This window comes from Hemicordylus capensis, chromosome 1, assembly GCF_027244095.1.
Source record: "Hemicordylus capensis ecotype Gifberg chromosome 1, rHemCap1.1.pri, whole genome shotgun sequence".
Lineage (NCBI taxonomy): Eukaryota > Metazoa > Chordata > Lepidosauria > Squamata > Cordylidae > Hemicordylus > Hemicordylus capensis.
The window spans coordinates 242,197,974-242,212,849 of NC_069657.1; the positions used below are offsets into that span (position 1 = coordinate 242,197,974).

The 14,876-nt window shown below is 48.1% G+C and overlaps 1 protein-coding gene across 2 annotated transcripts in view; it reads left to right on the plus strand.

The window, feature by feature from the left end:
- The first annotated feature begins 10,274 nt into the window (after positions 1–10,274).
- The window catches only part of ABHD13 (abhydrolase domain containing 13), a 45,633-nt gene continuing 41,031 nt past the window's right edge, over positions 10,275–14,876 (plus strand). Inside the window, exons 1-2 of one of the 2 annotated variants that reach the window (XR_008313123.1) lie at positions 10,275–11,405; positions 12,587–12,657. The gene's annotated coding sequence lies outside the window, so the exon portion shown is untranslated. Of the gene's footprint in view, positions 11,406–12,586; positions 12,658–14,876 lie in introns of those variants that run through there. The other variant, XM_053283821.1, reaches the window with a different exon arrangement.

Consider the following 14,876-nt stretch of genomic DNA (forward strand, 5'->3'; position numbering starts at 1 on the left):
GTGTTCCAGATGAGCTTAGGAGCTTCCCATCACAGCAAAGAATGACCCTTCAGTAATTTTCTGCATTACTCCTGCCTCTGACGTGCTTTAAGGAAAGAAGAAGGAACAACACTTCAGAATGTTGTGAGTTGGTGTTGGCCACATTTTCATTATTGCGATTAGTTTTCTTTCTGTATTATGTTCATCATCCTTTTACAAAGAAGGCCAACTTTCTAGGTCAAATCGTGTACATTTCTATGCCTTTGGATTGCATGCACAGTGTTGTCTTTGTGCTGTGCAAATACTTCAGAAAAATGTTAAATGCCAAATAAAATATTTTCCCCCAAAACAAGAACCTACAATAATATTCTCTAAAGTCTTTGCAATGACAGTAGGCACCAAGGTGCTCTGTGAATGGATACATGTAGAATGATGTAATTCTGCGGAACAGGAGCAGAGAACTGAAACCAAGAGTAGCAACCATTTTGAAATCAGGTGTCGTAATAAGAGTTGAACCATGTTGTCAAGTTTTGCTTGTTGCTGATGCATCAGTCTCCTGTAACATTTTATCAAGTTTGCTGCAACAGCTATTACAGACTTGCTTTGTGCTGTATTCAGTCCTACTTTATTCAATCAAAGCAAATAGGGTTTACAGGGATAGTTATGTGTGCTCCACCTGAACTTCAAAGAGTGAGGAAATTTGATAGCCCATGCTGTTCATGAAATGGGGGTACAAGATGTATGATACTGGACATTTAGTTAGATTTCACTTTTTGCTTGTATTGGTTTGCGGGGAGGGAAAGGGTGAGAGAGAATGAGAGAAAGGGGGGAAGGGGATGGATGGTAAGGAAAGAAAGATGGATGGATGGTAGTGAGAGAGGGAAGGGGGCTTGATATGAGAGAGAGAGAGAAAGAGAGAGAGAGAGAGAGAAGGGAGTGTGGCATAGCATGGAAGGAGAGAGAGAGAAGGGCGTATGGCAAAGCTTGGTGAGAGAGAGAGAAAGAGAAAGGGACATGGCAAGGCTTGGCAAGAGGGAGACGGGAGTATGACATAGCTTGCCAAGAGAGAGAGAAGGTGGCATGGCATAGCTTGGCGAAAGAGAGAGAACAGGGTATGGGCCGTAGAACAGGGCATGGCATAGTCTGGTGAGAGAGAGAGAGAGAGAGAGAGAGAGAGAGAGAGAGAGAGAGAGAGAGGAGGAGGAGGCATGGCACAGCTGGCAAGAAAAGAGGGAGGGGAGGGGGATATATATTGATATATCCCAATACCCACTCCCTCTTCCCTCTTTTGCCATTGCGTCCGAGGGTGTTACCAGTGGAGAGGGGCTGGTCTTCAGTCTCCCTCTTCTGCCTCCACACCTGGCTTGTGTGTGTGCTGTTGGCTCTCAATCAGAAGTCTCAGCTTGCACACCAAGACAATTGGTCCTCTCCAGGGAGAGGAGAGGAGTGCCAGACAGTGTCCCTCCCACCTCCTCCTCTTGTGGCTGGCTTGGTGCTCAGATTCAGCCCACCCCCTCCTTCAGCCTGACAGACAGGGCCAGCAGCTAAAGAAATGGCCTTTTCCTGGCTGCTGAGGCTGTTCCAGGTTGATGGAACGGGGCGGGGGTGCTGAGCCTGAGCACATAACCAGCCACACAAGGAGAGGAGGGATTGAGGGAGGGGGCCAGGCCAGGGGTGTGCAGTGGAGGCTTGGCCACCAAGATCCAAAGAGCAGCAAGAAGCCACAGGCTACAGTTGGGTTTTGTTTTTGCCGGACTGCAGGACAAATTACCTGGGTGTGTCTTTTCTTGCCACCCAGGTTGCCAAGCTTTACTAATGTTGGTTTCACAATTCTTGGTTGCTGCATATTAAAGACACGGGGGGCGGGGGTGGGGGCAGGAGAGGAAGGGGGTGAGGGGACACTTTACTTCTTGTCCCAGGGCCTACTCTGACCTTGGTACACCCCTGGGCCCAAGGCCTATCTAGTCCAACATCCCATTTCACACAGTGGCCCACCAGGTGCCTCTGGGAAGCCCACAGGCAAGAGCTGAGAGCATGCCCTCTCTCATACTGCTACTCCCCTACAACTGGTATTTAGAACACTTTGCCTCTTTGGCTGGAGGTGGCCTATAGCCCTCCATTGATAGACATGTCCTCCATGAATTTATCTAAATCCTTCTTCAAGCCATCCAGGCTGTTGGCTGTCACCACAGCTTGTGGCAGAGGATGATGCAAGGTTTTCTCATGAGTAAAGATTCCGAGCTCAGCTATAGTATGAATTTGGGTAGAGAACTGTGCCTTGTAGAGATGCAGACAGAAATACATGAGGTGTAGCTGTACAAAGGTACTGTGGCTGGATGGGGGACCACTTGAATTTCTGGCTGGATATTTATTATACAGGTAGGTAGCCTTTTGGGGAAGCACCGTGCATCGGTGATGCATCAGAGATGCATCAGGCAAAAATTCACCAAGTGCATCTATATCAAGTAATAGGGAAGTTGCACCTCTTTAATTTCTGCTTGTAGGCACCCTTCCCTAGCCCATGCTTAAGCTGAAAGATCAATGCAAAGTGTGGTTGCATGGAGTCTTGTTTCTAAAGCAGCACAATATGAGGGAGGCGAGCTGGTCTTGTGGTAACAAGCATGAATTATTCCCTTTGCTAAGCAGGATCTACCCTGGTTTGCATTTGAATGGGGGATTATATGTGAGCATTATAAGATATTCCCCTTAGGGATGGGGCCACTCGGGGAAGAGCATCTGCATGCAGAAGGTTCCAAGTTCCCTTGGCATCTCCAAGATAGGGCTGAAAGAGATCCCTGCCTGCAACCTTGGAGAAGCCGCTGCCAGTCTGTGCAGACAGTACTGAGCTAGATGGACCCACGGTCTGACTTGGTATATGGCAGCTTCCTATGTTCCTATGAGACTGTGCAAAGTCTTTAGAGCAGATAGGGCACAGAAGTTGATAGGCATCTTAACTTGAAATGTCCATGCTTTTTAGAGCATGCATGAGTTAAAATTGAAAGCATATTTATTGTAATCTTAAGCCAAAAGTTTTTGGCTTACTGAAAAGGAAAATCTGATTGGACACAATGGGAAAGAGAAGTTTAATAGGGGCTCTTACCTATGCTGGCTAAGTGTCACCTCACTGCCACCTCAATGAAGAGAGAAAAAAGCCCATCCAGGGAAAGGAGGGTGGGAAAGGAACACTTGTTTTAACTACTCCAAATGCCAGTGTGCTCCTAGAGTCTCCTTATCAAGCCCCTATGTTGTTAACAGAGTAATTAGAGAGACTATAGGGAACAGTCTGTTATAGTATCAATTTGTGCAAAGTTCTGGTCTGGAAACGAGGAAGAATGCAGGAATATGGTAGAATCAGATTTATTTAACTAAGTGTTCTGGAGCAGCTGTGGAACGCGCTGAGGCTACTTTTGGGCTTATGTGAGTAATTAGAGAGACTATAGGGAACAGTATCAATTTGTGCAAAGTTCTGGTCTGGAAGTGAAGAAGAATGCAGAAATATGGTAGAATCAGATTTATTTAACTAATAGTGCTAATTTGGAATCTCACAAAGAGGCGTTTTAGCAAAGGTTCAAATTGTTACTGAATCAACTCAGGGCTGGCTAAAGAAAGGGTCTTGAGAGCAGCTTTAGACTTAAAGGAATTGGGAAGAGGGAAGGAGGAAGGGAGAGTTAGAAAGATAGGCAATTAATAATATCTAATACAATATCTGGTGGTGTGTGGGTCACGCAGGGTGGGATGCGTTGAGGTCTCTCTCTGCATGGGCCAAGCAGGAAGCAGGAAAGAAGAGGGGTAAGCAGTGCCAGGTAGCCTCTTGCAAGTACGGGAACCGGGGGTTGCTCAGTACCATGAAGGGATCAGAAGAAGAGGGTTAGAGTACTCAAAATATCCTGGATCTTCTGAGATGTTGAAGAGCTCCTGATGTTCAAGTGGCTCTCACTGCTCTCCGTGTATAGAGTGATCTGAGTTTTCCCCCAACATGTGTTTGGGCCCTGGGTACTTGTACCGCAAAACATGCCCTGGGATGAAAAAGTTGTGCTCTCTGGTTGCAGGAGGTGAAACCCTTGTGTAACAACGAAGTTCATGCTTGCATGAATTAATCAAAATAGATGTGCTCTTTAGGAAACAAAAGGTGAAATTATTGGTCTGTAGTTCTGTGGGAATATTGAATGGGTGCTATCAAAAAAACACAACTTTATATGAGACCAGGGCATCTCTTCCTGAGAGAGAGAGAGAGAGAGAGAGAGATTTCTCTCTCTCTCTCTCTCTTGACAGGTCAACGGAAATAATGAAAACGAGGGACAGTCAACATGTTAAGCCAGGCAAAAAAACACCATACAGGGAAAAAGTGCACCCCAGGAGTACACACAACACCCAGTTTGACAAGGTAGCATTATGATTGTATTTTCCAAGTAGGCCAGGGCACCACCTGGGAGGGCCGGGATGTCCTTGGCTCCAGCAGCAAGAAGAAACCTTCACGGTAAGTGACCAATGCTCCGTTGTCTGCTGCCTGGAGCCATCTGTGGGTGGGATGTACCACAGCTCTGGCCATAACACTCTCTTGGAGGAAGTGCCCATTCCTACTCTGGAGAAAGCCAATGCTGGAGTACTCTGCACCCAAAGGCTGCCTGTGAAGATGCATAGGAATTAGTTTTATAGTGCCTCATGAAGGTAGATGGAGTCTTCCATGGAGCTGCAAATCTCCTGGACTGATACATGCATGGAAAAAGCTGCTGAGGTAGCTGCCGCTCTGGTAGTATGTGCCAGGATGTGTGTGGGCGAGCATAGGTGTTGGAACTCATACACCAATGAGATGCATGCCTGGATCCACCTTTCAATGGTGGCTGCAGAGACTTGGTTGCCCATAGAAACCGGTAAAAAACTAACAAACAGAGACCCGTGTTTCTAAATTTCTCCATATGTCTGTCTTGAGACACCTGTGCACATTTAGCTTATGCCATGCCTGTTCGGTTGGGTGAACTGGCTTAGGGCAGAAGGATGGTAGAACTATATCCTGTGATATGGAAATATGAGGTCACCTGTGGACGGAAGAAGGGGTCAAGTATAAGGTGTACTGAGTCCTTAGTGAAAATGCTTAGATTCCTGTGAGTGGATAAGGCTTGCAGTTCTGATATTCTGTGTACAGAAGTAACTGCTACCAGGAAGGCAACCTTTATGGAAAGGGCCCACAATGGAATGGAGTGTATGGGCTCAAACAGAGGGACTTGTAGGGCCTTCAGTACAACATAGAAGCTCCAAGATGGAAAACGATGGACTATTGGAGGCGAGAGGAGAGCTGCAGGTGAGGATGAGACTAGGGATGTGAGGTGAGGATGAGACTAGGGATGTGCACGGAACCAGTTCGGAGGCCCTTTATGGGCCTCCAAACTGGTTCGAACAGCGGCCGGTTCAGCCGGTTTGATGGTAGGGGGTGCAGCATAAAGGGCGGGGGAGGATGCACTCCCTCCTGCCGCATCCCCCCTGCCATGTTCCCCTCACTGGCACTCAGTTCCTTAAACATGTAGTGCACAGGTGCATCTGCTACTTTCGGGTACTTCCAATAAATGTAGCGAAGGGGGCGGCAGGGAGGTATGCTGCCGCTCTGGGGGATAGTTAAGGAACCGAGTGCCAGTGGGGGAAATGTGCTGGGGGGGGGATAAGTGCATCCTCCCCCACGCTTAAAGCTGCACCCACCCGCCCCCGAACCAGCCTCTGCCTGTTCCATGCACAGCCCTAGATGAGACTGCATATTCTTTCTTGACATCCCTGATATGAGTCCTGCAAAGAATGCCACCTGGCGCTTCAGGGTGTTGGCCTTTGTCCAAACAACACCGAGTGTCATGCTGACCACTGAAGGAACACCTGCAAGGTGTACTGGTAGATGCTGTTTGCTGAATCCCTAGTAGATGCTAACACAGTGTCTAAAACCTTATTTGCATACCCATGCTACTTCAGTATTCCCTGTTCAGTCTCCAGGCAGCTAGCTGTAACCAGCCTGGCTCTTGATGGCATATTGGCCCCAGATGTAGAAGATCTTCTGTTACTGGCAGGAACCAGGGTTCCTCCATGGCCATGTGGAAGAGCTCCAAGAACCAAGGTCTCCTGGGCCAGTATGGGGGAACGAAGAGGACCTGGGCCCTGAACAGGCATACCTTGCAAAGGAACCTGGTGAGCAGAGGAAACGTATATAGAGGGCCCTGGGGCCAGTGTTTTGACAATATATCCATGGTTTCTGCTTGTGGACTCAAGAACTGAGAGAATAACCTGGGTAGCTGTGTGCTGATTGCAATGTTTTGTGATTTGATGGAATACTCTCTGGCTGAGGGACCATTGGAAAATGATGGAACCCCCAGCAGTAGCTCCTCATGACTCATCCAATCCCCAATTGAATTGAGGTTGCCCTGGATGTGGTGTGCTAGGATGGTGGCACCATTCCCTCTAAGGTATGTGGCTGCATGTGCACACACTCCCCAAGCCCCCCGTGCAGTGATCTTTCAGAGCCATTCACTTGCCCTGACCCTCAAGAAAGTGCTGCTTCCTCAGCGGCTGCTGTTCTCCCCATGCCTCCTTTCCCCCATTGCCTCAGACTCTGGAGTCCGGTCCTTGCCTGGCTCCAGTTGCTTCTCCCTCCCACCCCCTCCTCCACCTCTGTCTCTGCCTTTGCTGCCTGCCATTGCACCTGGCGTTCTGTCTCCTGGGCGTCATTAAGTGATTTTTGAAGTTTATGTGTCTTTAAGGTTAGCAATGAGAGTGGATTCATAGTTTGTCATTGAAAATCTTATATGCTACCAAAGAATCTACACTCAGAACACTTCAGAAACAACAAAACCCAGTACCCCATGGGTTAGCAACCCATGGGGATGGTTGGCACCCTCTTTGCACTTGACCACCACTCACTCTGGGCCACCCCAGCACCCCACAAGTGGCTTTAAGGTTTTTCTCCATAGGGAAGAATGGAGGTTTCAGCAGCCCCATAACTGCACTTGGGGGGTGCTGGGGTGGCCCAGAGCGAGGGTGCCAACCACCTCCATGGGTTGCTAACCCATGGGGTACTGGGTTTTGTTGTTTCTGAAGTGTTCTGAGTGTAGATTCTTTGGTAGCATATAAGATTTTCAACGACAAACTATGAATCCACTCTCATTGCTAACCTTAAAGACACATAAACTTCAAAAATCACTTAAAAGTCAGCCTTTTGCCCAGTTCCTTTCAAATAATTCTGATAGCTTCCTTGCCCACCTTGGGAACTACCACCCACCACACTCCACTCTAGGGCACCCCTTTCTCCCTGACGTGAAGCTATACATTTGCTGCAATCCTCATTATTCTCTATGAGGAATTCCAAAATAATTTTAAAATTCACCAATAATCAGAGGAGTGTCTGATTGCCTTGGAACTTTGTGGGTGGTAGGCACCCCTGTCTGTCTACCACCTACCCCACTTTTGTGCCCCCAGGTGCTCCAAAATAGGGGATATGGGCTGGTTTGGGTCCTATTATGCTCTATGAGAAAAATCATTAAAAATATTTCAAATATTCATAAAAAATCATAGGGGTGTCTGATTGCTTTGAGGTTTGCATGGTTGTTGGCACCCATGGGTGCTCCACAATAAGGAATAATGGGCTTGTTGGAGTTCCATTATATCCTATGAGGGGAAAAAATATAAATAATTTTCATAAATTCATTAAAAAAATCGTATGAGTGTCCGATTACTTTGGGGTTTGGGTGGCAGGTACCCCTGGGTGCCAGCTACCATCCTACCAATTTTGGGGTATCCAAACTGGTTCAACCCAGTTCGAATCGGTTCAAACCGAACCAGGGGGAGGTTCGAGCAAAACCAAAACTGAACCACCCCCTCCTGGTTCGAACCTGGTTCGAATTCGAACCAAACCGGGCAAACCGGTTTTGTGCACATCCCTAGTTTCTATCCTTCCCACAAAAGGAGCGTCAAAAAGGCCCAAAGGGCTGAAATTGTCTCTTGGGTGGGGCACATTCTTGATGGTGTGGGGCAGAAGGCATGGCTTTATGTTTTTCCTTTGACTCCACTAAGATCTCCTTTAGGGCTTCCTTGCCAAAACGTTTGGTTCCGTCATAGGGCACTGCAGCTAGGTTGGCTCTAAACGCGGTGTCTACTGGCCAGTGTTCGAGCCACAGGTTGTGCCTTCCCACTACTGTTGAGGTAGCAGCACAGGAGGTGAAACATATAGAGTCCAGTGTGGCATCTGAAATAAAGGCTTGCGCCTTCTGAATTTTCATCCGTTGATGTCTAAGGCTGTATGCATCAGTTGGAGGATCCCGGATTAAATTGTCCAGCCAAACTAAGGATGCGAGGACCCTACACCTCCTTGTACACCGCCTGGAGTCTTTGGAGTGGGTGGCATATTAAATGTTTCTAATAAAAACATGGATGATGTGGCCAATGCCCAAACTGCCAAGGAGAAAGTTTCATGTTCCTGTCTAAAAAGTGCTTCTATGTGCTTGTCATTTGGGTCCTTTAGCACCGATTCCCCATCTCTGGGGACCAGTGACCCCAATGATAAGGCCGTGACTGCTGCGTTGGTGGGTGGGATTTTAAATATGCCGGCCACCTCAGATTGAAAGGAGTAATATTTATTGGCTACCGCCGATGATTTTCTGTTAGATGCTGCAAGTTGCCATTCCTCCTTAATGGTATCAGAGAAGAGTTCAAGCAGTGGTAGGGAGATACCCTTACTCTTAGGTTTGGGAAATACGAATGCCCCTTTCGTGGGCAGAGCTGTTTCTGTAGATGTGGGTGGTTGAAGCCCCAAGGTGTGAAAAGCCCTGTTTACGAAGGGGGCAAAGTCCTTTTGTTGAAAGAGGTGCTGAGGTAAGTTTGAGGTGAAATTGTTTTGGCCATCTGACCATTCCTCCTCCTCCTCCAAGGGGTCCAGGCCTGGATCCCCAGGCAGGTTTTCTATGGGTATAACCTCCAAGTCAGGGTCTCTTGACACTGGTGGAATATGCTTTTTGTTGCCCCTGTTGGGAGCAGTTGAATCCCACCCCTAGGCATGAGATTAGAGGAGTCCCTGCCTGAGTCATTAGAGGAATGTGTTGGTCTATTTTGCATGCAGGAGACAGCACATTTTGATCTTTTTGTATGTCTACTTTTCTTTTTAGATTTTTTTTGTGAGGGGGAGGAGTAGGGTGATGAGGATTGATCCCTCCTGTTTCACTTTTGCTTTCTGGGCCTTTAATGTCCCCAAAAGCATATCCAAACACTAAGATTGCCACTCAGGTGGCATTTCTGTGGGAAACTGGGGCACAGAGGACTGGCAGGGGCCCACTGGGGTGGTACCCAGGGAAAACACGCCCTGGTCAGGTCTCACTGGCATTGGTGCAGCTGGTGTCATCTGGTGTGGTTCAGGTGGCTACATTCCTCCTCATATTTACGTTCCCTGGTGGTCCGTGGCAGAAGGCACGCAAATGGGTCATCGTTGGCTCCTGATGTTCTCAAGGCTCTAGCCTTGCACACCGCTGAGGTGGAGGCACTTGGTTCCTCTAGTTGTGGCTGTTGCTGCTGCTCGTTCTGCCATGGCAGGGCCAAAGCAGGTGGGAGCAAGGCCGAAGCCTGGCCCACGCTGCCCAGCAGTGTCTTTCTTTTCGGCCATGCTGTGGGTCTCGCGACGATGATGTGGCAGCATGGGCGGAGGTGATGCTGGGGCTCAGGAAGCTTAAGGAAAGCTGGCTCTGTTGACTCCCCAAGGAAGCAAAATGTTCCTTAGGGACTGCCTGCACTTCATAGGCAGGTAAGAGGCAGGCAGAGGCCAGGTGAAGGGAAAAGAGAAAGAGGAGGAATTTTAAAAAACAAGACTGAAAAGTAGATAACATTTCGCAAGGAGAGAATAAAAAATAATAATGAGATCAAGGAGAAATAGGATAGCCAAGCTCTGAAGGAGGTGGAGGGGTCTGCCTAGGAGCACAGCAGGACTAAAAGAACTGGGCAGGGTCATGCTACCCAGGCTTCTAACTAATTAAAATAAGTCCTGCCTTGGTACATGTGGGGAGGATAACCCAGTCACAGATGTCCTTGGCTCCAGGCAGCAGAGAAGGTAGCCAACATATGAATCCCCGCCGCTGCCCTAATTAGGAGCTGATATCAAACTGCTGTATCAAAGTCATTATCACAGAACGCTGAAACAATTCGGCATCTTAACTCTACTGGCACTACAGAGCCAATATAATTATAGCAGTTCAAGCTTCACAAGCAGCTCCGTTAAAATTATGTTTGCTATCCTGCAGTGCCATCTTCTGGTAGATATCCTAAGAAGTTAAACAGTATGATCACAATTCAGCTAAAATTAATGCTTCTGTGCTTGCATGATATTTATAAAGCATAGTTTATATGTGGATGATTTTATGCACAGTCTTAATCCAGTTATGATTGTTATACACCCCACTTATAATCTGGCAAGGAGAGACATGAATCAAATCACATAAAAATACAGGGGCTGCTTTTTGTCATCTTGTTAAGTCTTGTTCTATTATTTATATTCAGCTTCCAGCGGGCTATAATAGTCTGCTACAAAAAGAACCAGTCTTGTGGCAGCTTAGAAAGAGAGATGCATAAGGCAGTGTGATAGTTGGCAGCAGCACCAGAGCTGTCAATCGTATTTTGAAGCTCAAAGAACTGCCCTCCAGGTGGGATTCCTGAGGGAGGGGGCTTTAGAATGGAGCAGAGGGTGACAGTTAAACTGCTTAACGGTTAGCTCAGGGAGAGAGAGTGGTAGAGAGGGCTTGGAGGAGGAGACAATGACAGGGACGGCTAGGGATAGGATCTCTAGTAAAGGTCTCTGGGTTGGATATTGGTGCCATGCAGCTGCCAAGCAGAATTGCAAGTACAATACCTGCTCCTTACTCATGCCTCTGATCTCTCTTTCATAGGCACCCCATACTGCTTTGCTGCACAAACACAAACAGCTCCAGCTCAGTGAGAGGGTCACAACCCCAACCCCTTAAATGTCTGCCTCGCTCTGACATCTGTTCACTCAAGGCAATAAGCAGCACTCACAACAGAAGTGGGGAGATGCTACACCATTCCAGAGCCTTCAGAGCCCCAAAGTCATGTACCAGTCTTCAAAGCAATCAACAATGCCCATCTTCCCAGTAGTACTCACTCCCCTGTGTAATAAATATCTTTAAAGTAATTGACATGCATGTACCTTTAAGGAAGACAGCTGCACAGATGTCCTGAGGAATCTTGTGGGAGTCAGCTCCATAGACTGTCCAAGTGAGATAAAAGTTAATTAATAGGAAACAAACACCAGGTGGAGGCCTCATTCTGTGGACAACAACAGACAGAGATGACAGACAAGGTCCTTCTTGCAAAGGAATTGGTGCTGTAGATGGCAGTTGGCAGCCAAATGACATGCTCCACTGGAAGCTAGATGAAAATAAGGAGAAACAAGATCAGAGGTACACAAGCATGAATTGTCCCCTTTGCTCAGTTTGTTATCCTTCATTCAGCCCATTACCACCTCTAGGCAGGCATTAAGGGAAGATATACCATTTCCTGATGATGTCGACATGGAGAAGTACATCTGGGTGTCATCAACATATTGATAACACCTACACCAAACCTCCTGATGACCTCTCCCGGAGGTTTCATGTAGATGTTAAAGATCATTGGAGCCAGTATGCAGCCTTGTGGAACTCCAGACTTTAGTTCTCTCTTTGCAGAATAAGAGTCTCCAAGTGACACCATCTGGAATCTATCGGAGAGGTAGGAATGGAACCACTGTCAAACAGTGCCACTCAATCCCACCTCCCTCAGGCAGTCCAGAAGGATACCATTGTCGATTGTATCGAAAGCCGCAGAGAGATCCAAAAGGATCAGCAGAGTCATACTCCCTCTGTTGCTAGCCAGTTGGCGATCAGCCATCAGGCTGACCAAGGCAATCTCAACCTCACAGCCCACACAAAAACCAGTTTGAAATGGGTCTAGATAATCTATGTCATCCAAAACTGCCTGGAGCTAAGAGACCACCACCCGCTTAGTCACCTTGCCCAACTATGGAAGATTAGAAACAGGTCTGTAATTAGCTAACTCCAAGGAATCCAATGCAGATTTCTTTCTTTCTTTTAATCAGCTTTGGCTGGTATGTCAGCTATGTTCATTTCTGGAGGTAAATGATACATATACAAATGATATATATGTATGCAGTGATACATATGCTGGTAACCGCCAGGCTTGACTACCGTAATGCACTCTACGTAGGGCTGCCTTTGTATGTCGTCCAGAAACTACAATTGGTACAGAATGTGGCAGCCAGATTGGTCTTCGGGGCAACATGAAGGGACCACATAACACCACTTTTAAAATAACTACACTTGCTGCTGCTGTGTTTCAGAGTGAAATACAAAGTGTTGGTTATCACTTATAAAGCCCTTAACAGCTTGGGCCCAGGGTTTTTAAGAGAGCGACTTCTTTGTCATGAACCCTGCCACCTGTTACGATCCTCTGGAGAGGTTAGGTTATGGCTGCCGCCAGCTTGTCTGGTGGCAGCCTAGGATCGGTTTTTTTCTGTGGCTGCCTCGGGGATTTGGAATATGCTCCCTGCTGAAATAAGAGCATCTTCTTCTCTTTTTGTTTTCAGGAAGACCCTCAAGACACACCTGTTTTTGCAGGCTTTTATTTAGAATTAAATTTAATAATCTGTTTTAATAACTTTTATGCTGTTTTATTGTGTTTTGTGGATTTTAATCTGTGGTTTTTATATTGTTTTTAAAATTTTGTTTACCGTCTAGAGATATATATACCAGGTGGTATAAAAATATGATACATACATACATACATACATACAATATATATATATCAGGGGATGGGACTGCTCTGGGAAGAGCACCAGCATGCTTGCATACAGGAGGTTCCAAAGATATGGCTGGGAAAGACTCCTGCCTGCAACCTTGGAGAAGCCACTGCCAGTCTGTGTAGACAATACTGAGCTAGATGGACCAATTGTCCGGCTTGGTATAAGGCAGCTTTCTATGTTCTCCCATTCAAATTCAAACCAGGGCGGACAATTAAAGCTGTTTCCACACAGAACCTCTGTTACAATTTTTATTGCTCAAAAGGTACCAAAATGTTATCAGATATATTTCAAGCTTTCATTATGATGTCAACCAGGGGCATAACGACGGTAGGGCAGGCAGGGCACGTGCCCTAGGCGCCATTGCAGGAGGGCACAAAGTTGCTGCCATGCCCCGCCCACAAAAGCCACAATTAATTATTTTTTTTAATTATCTGCCCCCCGCTGCTGCTCACAGTTGCTGCCGCTGCCGCCACCCTGGCTGGCCTGCCCCCCACCCCACTTGTGCAGACGGAAGCTTCAGGCGCCGGCGGGGGGGCAGATGCTCTCCCATTGGCTGCTCCAAAGAGTCTGTGCCTGCTTGTGTGCTCCGGGCAGTTGCAGCGGCTGGTAGGCTCTTCCCCCACCCCTTCCGTTGCTGAACTTTCCCATGGGGCACAGGCACGCCCTCCCCTTCCCCAGGCAACTTCTCGCCTGCTTGCCAGCTGCCCCCGAGCACAGCCGCCAGAACTTTTTCCTTTGTTTTGTTGTTAAATTCTGTCCTGCCTCAGTCTGGCACGCTGCTGGAGAGAGAGCCAAAGAAAGGCAGGTGGCGAGGATCAAGGTAAGAGGCTACCCCGGGACAAAGGCAGTCATTCTGTCCAAGGTAGAGGTAGGGGCGCGGAACGCCTGCTGCTGCGCTGCCTCCAATGCAACCTCCGAAAGCCCCATTTCTCTGAGGAGCCGCCTCGCCACCTTCTCTCTCTTTGCATGCCAAGTGCAGCAATAGTTTCCCCCTGTTGCCCCCCCCCCTTAAAATTTCCAGGTGCATCCCTCTCCTGTGTGCGCTGGGCGATGCTGTGGTGGCCAAGAACCTGGTGAGTCCCCAGCTTAAAGGCATTGGTGTTGGGGGTGTGTGAGAGAGCATTTCTTTCAAGCACTTAAAAGTTTCCCGCGCGTGGCGGGCAATGCATCACAACTGCGTCAGAGGAGGCTTGGAGGCTTGGGCGAGCGGCAGGAGAAGGCGGCTTTGGGCGATTGTGGGCAACCGAGAGGCAGCGGTGGTGGCTTTGGGCGAGTGAGCTGCCGATGGAGAGGCTTTGGCATTTGTGGGGAAGCGTGTCTTGGAGGCTGTGAGTGCCCTGAAGAAAGATGGGGTGGGAGGAGAGCCTTTCCACTATACCGGAGAAAGCAGAAACAACAGCAGCAGGCCAGCGCTCCTGTTAATCTCCCGCTGGAGAATCAAGCCTGGCTGGCATTCTCCCAGGCTTCCTCAGCGGAGGGAGGGTTATGCAATGACACCCCCTCCTTCGCGGTTCAAAGGAAACAAGGAGAAAAGGAGACATAACATTTCTCTCCTCCTCCCCGGCCTCGTTCCCCCGCAGAAGTAGTAGCAGCAGCAGTCTCATCCTAGTTGCCTTTCCTTTGAGAAAGAAAGGGGAGGGCTCCTCTCGTGTGCTCTTTGGGCACCTCTATGAGCTGAGCTCTCACGGCAAGAGAGGTTGGTTTCAGAGGGAAAAGGAAAGCGATTGAGCAGGGACCGGGCGGGGAAGGGGAGCATCCTCAACAGGGGCGTAACTACCATTAGGCAAGGGGAGGCAGTCGTCTTGGGGCCCCACTGCCTTGAGGGGCCCTCTGGGGGACACATCACATGACTCCCCACCCGCCCATGTTGCACCCCCTATGAATTATGTTGAGTCTCTTGGAGATCGGCAGGAGCAGAGAGTAAAAAAACTAGATTCAATGTGAACTAGATTTTCACCGTATTCATAATGGGGATGTGAGTGTGAGTGCAGGATATATTGTGAAGTGTGTTTGTGTGTGTATATCAGCGAGGGGCCCATTTTAAAATCTTGTCTCTGGGCCCCCTCCAACCTTG